This window comes from Etheostoma spectabile, chromosome 7 (assembly GCF_008692095.1).
Source record: "Etheostoma spectabile isolate EspeVRDwgs_2016 chromosome 7, UIUC_Espe_1.0, whole genome shotgun sequence".
Taxonomy (NCBI): domain Eukaryota; kingdom Metazoa; phylum Chordata; class Actinopteri; order Perciformes; family Percidae; genus Etheostoma; species Etheostoma spectabile.
The window spans coordinates 12,847,820-12,855,330 of NC_045739.1; the positions used below are offsets into that span (position 1 = coordinate 12,847,820).

Sequence of the window (7,511 nt, forward strand, 5' to 3'; positions counted from 1 at the left end):
GGTTTCATCACATAACTTTTAAATACATGTCTGCGGAGTGTGAAAATAGGCAATGTTTGCTAACAGCTACCATAAGACAGTTAAACTTTTTACACAGTGTATCACATTGTAATAAAATACCTCCTAGTTAGGTTAGGACCTTCCAAATCCTATTGCAATATTCATATTTATCAATGTATTTTGTATTGTCTTATATTTCATTTCATTTTAAAATGTATGTATTTTTACTTTATCCTACATATAAAGTATCATAGCCTGTGTTATGTAGCCTATATATTTTGTTATGAGGGAATGAAACCAAACCCAGTTGGCTATGTTGTGTCTCTGCTTTTGTCTTAGCCTTTGGTGATCCAGACCAACAAAGTAAAAACAATTTTGTAGCAAAAAAATGTGTAGCCTGCCACATCATTTGAACAAATATAACTAGTTCCTAAATCAACCACTAGGCTATAACTCCCATGACAGTTTTACTCTATTACAATTACACGGTGTTCATATTTTACATAGTCGCAGAAACCCATTAATAATGTTTCAGCTTTTCAGAAAGACCAACAATGAATCATTGATGATGATGATGATGATGATAATGATGATGATGATGATGATGATAAAATCCAGGCGCTCGTGGAGCAGAGGCTACTCGGGAAGGGGCGGGGCTTCACGTGTGGGCAGCCATTACCTGCAATTCGCGGCGGAGTACCGTAAACCTAGCTAACGGATTGACTGGTGGAGAAAGCGAAGCAGATCAAATATGCAGATCAATTCTCTCTAAACAGACCAAAATCGCCGGGAAATAACGGGCTGTAGTTACAAACAGTATGTGAAATCAAAGACGAGTCAATTTTGATGCACAATAATAACTAAATGTAAGGACTGTAAAGTAGCTGAGGCAGTTTGTAGCCTAAGCTAGCGTTAACATGTTAACGTTAGCTAGCTACAACTTGAAAGGGGAAAGGCATGTTTTTTTTGTCCTATATAGCTAGCTAGTGCTGAGAAATCAGTAACGTTAAATGCTGTCATTTGTGATATATTGAAACATATGGCTTTGCTTAGCTTATTTGAAAACACCTCTTAAATTCAAAAAAAGGTAAAGGAGTTGCATTTTTTGACAAGCTGTCCGCTGAGACGGAGAGCACCACTAAACTCCAGTCCATGTTTTTCAAGCAACACCTGCTAACCGAGAAATTCAATTAAGGACTCCTCTTCCCACTTGGAGCCGGTCTCCAGGGCAGATCTTCCGGGCGACTCGCTGTATAAGAAATTAGAAAATGCTACAATAAAAACCGAAAATCTGAAAAAAATGTGGTAACTTTATTAATGAAAGCTCTTACGCCATCCACCGTAAACACACACGTCCCTTTAGTTGGAAGTCACCGATAGACAGCGAAGTACTTCAGGTAAGAGTTTTATTTTCCTCTCAACTACTGTACGCTCATTTAATTTCCAAACATGTTCTGTGCAGAAAGCGACATCAAAAGTGTCCCTCGCTGCAGCAGTGACAGTGAAAACGAGCATTATCAAGCAGTTACAAACAGTTAAGAAACGAAAGTAAAGGAGTATAGACTTGACGTGAGGACTTGTCGGTAAACACGGTGTGACTCCCAGCCTCGATGCAGCGGCAGCAGAAGCGCCGACAGCGTTAGCAGGTCTGGAGCGACTCATACAGTCAGTAAGTGAGCCTGCGGTGCCTTCGAAAATATCGGCGAGAGGACCAGCATTTCCTAAAACTTTGTCTATTCACACGACAGTCAAATTAAAAGCCGTCAAAGACCGGCTGAAAACGGCAGGCGACCTGGCAAGCGCCAGTCCTGTTGCAAAGTTAAGACAGATAGGTGCAACTTTTCCCCTCAGTTCCTTCGTACTTTCAGTTAAGTCGAGCTCAACATATAGCCTACTCCAATTTCTCAAATATAAAGCATACTATAAAGCATAACAGAGACTTGAAAACCGGACTGATATGAAGAAGCATATTGTATTATTAATTCGGCAGCGGAGACATACAGGTTATACTGTCCGCTGACACTTCTCCCAAAGCGACACAAATGAACGACATTTGGTTGCGACATCAGCGCCGACAGTGCCAGTTATTGTAAAAACTTACTGAAACTCATTTGGTTGCCCCTAAACAGGTAGTAGCCTTCATACAGTATCATTTACCGTAAATAGAGGAACTACTATAAATGAAATCAATATTCAAAGCCTGAAATGCGGAAGTTGTGCTGTTCAAGATTGTCTGTAAATTAGACTACTTTTGAAAATATATTTTTCTTTAGCTTGCATGTGTAGGCTACCAGGTTAAACGGGGCTGTCAGATTGTAGCCAAAAGTGTAACCTGCTAAATGCATGACTTTATCAACATTTCGTTACTAATTATTTGGAATTTCAACAGGCTATTGTACATAAATACCATAAATAAACACCAACATAAATATCACATCATTATTGTATTGCTGTAAAATGTGTCAAATATTGGCAGGTTATACTCCTCTCTGACACCACACCGACTCACACACCAAAACTGTATTTGATATGGTAAATAGGATTCTTCTGCAGTTAATGCACTCAGTGACTTTAAGGCAGGGTTTCTGACTTCCACCTACAGGAGAACAAACAATCTGTTTGAAAACACTATGTATACTGTATTTTTGGTTAGTTGTGATCTCAACAAAACACCACTTTGATGTGAGATTTAATTTAGGATTTTTTTGTAAAGGGTCACGGTTAGTTCTCTTGTAAATTTATAGATGTGTGTGCTGTGTGTTTGCCTCTGTTTTTGTTATTCTCAGGGATGAAGATGAGGACAGGAATAGATCACTGTTACTTTAAACCCAGAGTTCTCATATTCTCGCCGAATCTTTCTCCTTTGCTAATTATTGTGTTGTTTTCAGAGCAAATATGTCATATCCATGGCGACCAGGCAGGTTTATTGTCTCTCCCGTGCAATAGCTCACAAAAGTAATTAATTATCCTTTTTTCCCCCTCTCATGTCTTTGGTTAAACAGATCATTCATGGAAAGCCATCTTCTATATTAAAAATGCCACTGCTGGTACAACACAAGGTAAACGTTAAGTTTTTTTCTTCCGTTTACAGTTCGGATGTCCCTATTTGTGCTTTTCTTTGTGTCACAAATCACTTGTAGATTAAATAAATATATAATGTAAAAAGATGCATTATGCGTTCACTATAGTGTGTGCTTTTGAGGTATTTCCAGTAATACCCTTATAATGCAGCAGCTGTGCAGCCTAACTGTTTCAGATGTATTCATGAATGCAAAGCAAGCACACACTTGACACTTAAACAAGCAAGCTTAAAAACACATGTTTAGACATGAAATCAGCTTGCATTTTTTTGTGATTTGAATAGCAAGCATTACCCAGAATAAAGATACGTTTTCTAAAGTGGTGGCTCTTATTTTATGAGGTCACCAAAAAATAATGACCAACAGCAGGTGACACTACAGGGTACAATAGTTCACCACAGTGCATAGCAGGGGTATTGTACATGCACTTTCATACAGTTTGTATAAAGAGAGCTGTAAAGTGATCAGTTGAAGCAGTTTCCAGCTCTTCATCCTGTGTGCTCCCTCAGTGCAACTCTGGAATGTGACGCCATGTGTCTGCTGTCCAAAGGTCCATCTCTAGCTGGACACCGGCCAGCCTTCACTGTCAGACTGGAGGTACAGGTTCTCATCTCTCTTCGGCATTGATGAGACAGTGCAATATCCATCTGTCAAACATACTGCCCTTCTTTCTCTACCTCTGTTTCGCTCGCTCTCTGCCTTCCTTCTTTCATAATTTCTCATCGTCACTATAGGTGAAAGTAGTGCCTGGTAAATCTCCTTAGCTGGGAAAGCAGAGATGCTTATTTTCCATTTGTGCTGTTTTAATTGCGATTTGGTTTGTTTGTGTAGTTCCCTGTTTATGGATGTGGTCCTCTAGGCCTTTTGATTGGGTCTCTTTCTCTCACTCTCTTTCTAAAATGGCACTTGAATTGTTGCCTGTAGTGCTTTGCTCCTGGTTCGTTCTACCATTTGAGAATGTCATTGGTTAATCAGTGTGCAATGCCTCCAACATTCTTATTTCCTGCAGCCCTATCAGTCAGTGAAATGCCTCATGTCTCATAAGTACCCATCTGCATCTGTCAAGGGGTGTGTAGAATTAAACCCATGTGTATTCCTTTTCTATTCGACCTTGGCTGTGGACCTCAGGTCTTTGATGTCAAATAAGCATCGGTAATCCCAGGCGGCATTTGACCGGCTTCAGGAGCCATTACTTTTGTTTCCCAGCAAATAAGCTTTATCAATTGCCCTCAGTGTAATGATTATGTATACAAATTCACACTACCACAACCATAGTGTTTGCCTTGTAAAAATATACTGCCTTCAACACGTACTGTTATACCAGCACAAATAGCACACGTTTTTTTAATCATCATTATTGTTTTTATTTTAGTGCTAAGGAAATGTCCTTTTTGCATGCTTGATCAGCCAGTAGAGAAATCCAATATAATGGAGGTTCAAGGTGAATTGCATCCCGTGCATTTCCCCCCTTCGACTGAAGGAATATTCCAGAGCAAAATAAACAAATCACACAGACAACAGTAATATAGGGTTGATTTTGAAGGCATGAAATAAGTATCGATTAAATCCTGCAGTTCATAGATGAAAATGGCCTTTTTGGTAATTTGTCCTGGGTCCTTTCAATACGATTGGAGAAAGAAAGAGAGGCATGGGCTGGAGAAAAGAGAAAGACTGCAGAGAAGGTGGAGAGGAAGAATTGAGAGAGGAGTAAGACGAGTGAACAGCAAGAAAAACAGAGAAGAGAGCTTTTACAGAGTTGAGAAAGGGACATGCCGCCCCTTTCCGAGCTTATTATCATTCTTAATAAGTCTTAAGGAAAGAAGGAGCATTGAGTGTAAACGCACGGTAATCCTTATACTGGCCAAGGTTAGTAGGGACGTCAGCACATGCGCACCGTTCCCAGCTGGCCACTTTGGGACAGGGAGGGGACCAGAGGAGCACAGTTAGGATAGATGTTCAAGGAGAAAGTGAGGACATTTAGACACTGTGTAAAGGTTAGGCCCTTTCCCCCCAGCCTGTAGCTTTTCATACCTACACCACCTGGCATTTAATGAGTAAACAGTTCTGCAAGCAGCTAAAAGCAGCCGTATTTATCGTAAGAAACAGTGAAGGCTCTAATAATTTAGAAGTAGAACTTTCACTTTGGCATCATTCACCACAAAGGATTCAGTCTTGTAGTCAAAGTAACTGTTGGCTGCAGTGCGTGCCTAATTCACTGTTCTTTGGGTGTGGTCCAAAAACAAGCATTAAGATGAATTGGATGAACTGGTGACCAATTAACTCATTTGACAAATTGCCAGCCACTTGTAGTGGTTGTTCAACCATGTTGCTTAAATGGAAATCCAATGCAGTATGTATTTATATACTAAACTGAGCTTACAGTCCAGTGTTGTGTCACCCTATACGTTCTACAGCGTTAGTAATATTACGTATTCCTGTTCATTAATCAAATCAGATGTGAGACATGTCTGGCACATTAATCTTAGTCCACAGTCTAGTCCACAGTGAAACCACAGCAGAAGGTGATTTTTATTCTCCCAGTAATTGGTACAGTGAGGGGTTTTGCTGTCACATTGTCTTATCAGGGGTCAATTTTAAGCCATGTTTTATAACGTACACATTGCAGTCCAATCACTTATGATACTTGATTGTAAAACTGTTTTTTGAATTATATAAGGATGTGTCTCATGGTAAAGACCCAATCTCTGTTGGATGTGGAATTAATTTCAGAGTCAGATTTTTGTATTTTTCTTGGATATACTGTAGCACAGTAGAGAGTACTGTCGACTACCACCACTGTGATAAAAGTTCTGCCATGTTCACAAGTATACAGAATTTTTTTTTTTCTTCGCTTTTCTCAGCACTATTAAGATCCTCAATATAACTCTTCAAGAATGTTTTGCTCTTTTAGGTTCGGAATCCCATGATTTAATTAATATTCTGATTCTTGGTGTTACAATTTGATTCAGAATCAATTCAATAAATGTAAAAAAGTCAGGGTTTTCCTGCATAGAGAAAGTTTTGGCGTCCCCCAAAGAGGTTTATAGCCAGCGCCAAAGGAAAATCACAAGATTTTCAGCAGCCAGCCTCCCTCTCATCCACAGATGATATTTTACGCATGTGGCTGGCAATGATAAGCCAGCTAAGCTGCATTGTTTGGACTGGATCTGAACGCTTCGCTGTGAAGCTAGCACTAATGGGATCTCCGTTTGCAGAGTCAGGCTGTACCGGACTCTCCCTGTGACCATGCTACTCTGGGGAAGCCAACGGGCACGGAGCTCTCAGCCTTCCACTGGTGCTCCGACGGCTGTCTGTCTGCGTGGCGGGGTCTGCTGCCATCTCATGGCATCAGTATTAAATAGAGAAAGTTTCATAACCGATTGAAAACATTTTGTAGTCGCATTAAATAGTATTCCAGTTCCGTGTTTTTGTACTATTGGCAAAAACACCTGATGCAAACCGTACAGGAATATGCATGAAAACCAGTTGCGACCGCTTTTATAGGCACTGACCTGACTTCTTGAAAAGCTGCAGAGGCGGCTTTGTCCCGGCAGTTATAATGCAATAAATAAACCGTGGTTACACTACTGTATGTTTAACGTCACTAATAATTTATTGATCAAATAAATATATTTTAAAATAAAAAAACCTTACACTTCATAACACAATTGTATTATTGTACAAATGAGCTACAACAAGAAAATGCTCCTTTGGGAAAAAGTTGCTCAAGTTACCCATATTAAATATGACTAGTGCTGTCAATTAAAAGCGTTGTTAACGGCGTTAACGTAAACTGCAAAACGTTCTTTCTGGCCTAGCAAACTTTTGAGTTTTTTTCACATGCTGTTGCAACAACTAGTAACGTTGGAAAAACTACAACACCACACCGGATCTAGCTAGACCGGAAACAAAACAACAAGCACGCTGCACACACTTGTGTGGGCTTGTGAGCCAGCCCAAAAGTAGTATCATACCTGCAAACTCGTCGCTTTTCGGAGTTTGGATTGGGAAAATGTCATCCACATGTCATCAGAATCAGAAATACTTTATTGATCCCCGAAGGGAAACTAGCTCCGAAGAGTTTTTATTCGGGGGGGTGCTAAAATGGAACCAGTGCCTTAACTACAGTTATCTACCAGAGCAAATTGTAATGTGGATTTCAGTTATTTAGGTCAGACGCTAGTCAACACTACACTTAGCAGCTGGTTAGCTAGCAGCTGAAGTAAACACGGTTAAAATGCTGCTGACAGCTAAACGGTGTAAAGTGTGACTGCAGTTCACTGGAGGAGATTCCAACAACAGTCTGTAGCTGCCGTTGTCTGAAAAACACAGACTCTGCCCCGCCTCGCCAGCCTCGTGAGGCATTCAAAGTTATTGTAAAATACCCTTTTCACATCCAGTGGTTGTTTTCGCCATTCTGTGCTCCTTTTT

General features: G+C 40.2%; 1 long non-coding RNA gene across 2 annotated transcripts in view; it reads left to right on the forward strand.

The window, feature by feature from the left end:
- The first annotated feature begins 707 nt into the window (after positions 1 to 707).
- LOC116691988 (uncharacterized) overlaps positions 708 to 7,511 on the forward strand; it is a 14,819-nt gene continuing 8,015 nt past the window's right edge. Inside the window, exons 1-3 of one of the 2 annotated variants that reach the window (XR_004332608.1) lie at positions 708 to 1,397; positions 3,003 to 3,059; positions 3,590 to 3,677. This is a non-coding gene — a long non-coding RNA (uncharacterized LOC116691988). The remainder of the gene's footprint in view (positions 1,398 to 3,002; positions 3,060 to 3,589; positions 3,678 to 7,511) is intronic. The other variant, XR_004332609.1, reaches the window with a different exon arrangement.